The following is a 1,370-nucleotide window of genomic DNA, read 5'->3' as shown; positions in this document are numbered from 1 at the left end:
GTGGGGGGCAGAGCCGTGGGGAGGGCCAGCAAGGAGGCCCCCCCCCCCCAACATCCTGACCCGAGGCTCCACAAACAAGGGAGAGCCTGGAAATGAGGGATTTTTTTCCAGTGTGCCGGCCCTTCCTAGCACATGGGAAGGGCTCTAGATAACCCTGTCCCTTGGGGTGTGGGGTCCCAGAGTGCCCCATCCCCTGCAGTGTGGGGTCCTGGGTCTGCCCACTCCTTCGGGCCTGAGTCCTCCATATCCCCCTGTCCCTCGAGGTGTGGGGTCCTGGGATTGCTCCATCCCTTCAAGTGTGGGTCCCCCAGATCACCCTGTCCCTCCAGTTGTGGGGTCCCAGTATCACCCCCATCCCTTGGGACGTGGGGGTCCCAGGATTGTCCCATCCCTTGGGGCAGGGGGACTCGAGATTGCCCTGTCTCTCAGGGGATGGGGCCCCCGGGTTGCCCTGTCCCTTGGTGCACATGGTCCTGCTATCTGTCCATCCCTCATGGTCCATAGGGACCACCCTGGGGGCATTAGGATCTAGGGCTGGGGGCTCTGGGGCTGAAGATGAGGGCTGGGGGCGCTGTGGGGAGCTGAGGGGCTGGAGAGTCAGGGTGGGGGGCACCAGGGTCTGGGTTTTGGGGGCTGGGTGTCTGAGGGGGCTCCCCAACATGCCTGGACCCCATGGGGCAGGCGTCATCATCGCCTCCCGTGGGGTCCCTCTGGCGTCCCAGACACCCCCTGCCCCCAACCTACCCCCCGGCACCCCCGTGCCCCCAAACCTGCCCACAGCCTGGGACAGGTCTGGGGGGTGGGGGAGGGATGCGTGTTGCAAAGGGGGCACAGCCCCACGGATAGAGGAGCTAGGCCCCCTGCCCCCCCGGCCCTGTGGGGAGTGCGGGACGCAGCGGAGGGGCTGCAATGCAGTGCAGGGCCCCACAGCTGCCCTCAGCCCCACTGTCCCGAGGCAGCACTGGGCACATCTGGGCTGCTGCGATGGGGGAGCAGGGCGTGCTGTGGGGCGCTGGGCACCGGGCTGCCTCTCCTAGCTCTGCCTTCTGCCCCCCAACTATGGGGGCTCCCCCCAGGCAGCCTGCCCCATGCAGGTGGGTCTGGGAGCCCCCCGGGCCCCTGTGGGGCACATTGTGTCCTCTGAACTTAGAGGCTTCTTCACCCCCTGCAGAGCCCCACCAGATGGGTAGGGAATGGAAGGAGGTCACCCTGCCCCACACCGTGCCCCATGGCATGGCCTGCCCCATTCCCCTGCTCTCAGGTCACTTCCCGCAGCCCACCTCACCCCACACCGTGCCCCACAGCATATGTGCTCCCCACATCCTGTCCCACAGCGTGCTCCACGCCTCTCGCCCCAGCCTGCCCCATGG

This window comes from Apteryx rowi, unplaced genomic scaffold, assembly GCF_003343035.1.
Source record: "Apteryx rowi isolate R43461 unplaced genomic scaffold, aptRow1 scaffold_1751, whole genome shotgun sequence".
Lineage (NCBI taxonomy): Eukaryota > Metazoa > Chordata > Aves > Apterygiformes > Apterygidae > Apteryx > Apteryx rowi.
This window is presented reverse-complemented; position numbering follows the sequence as displayed.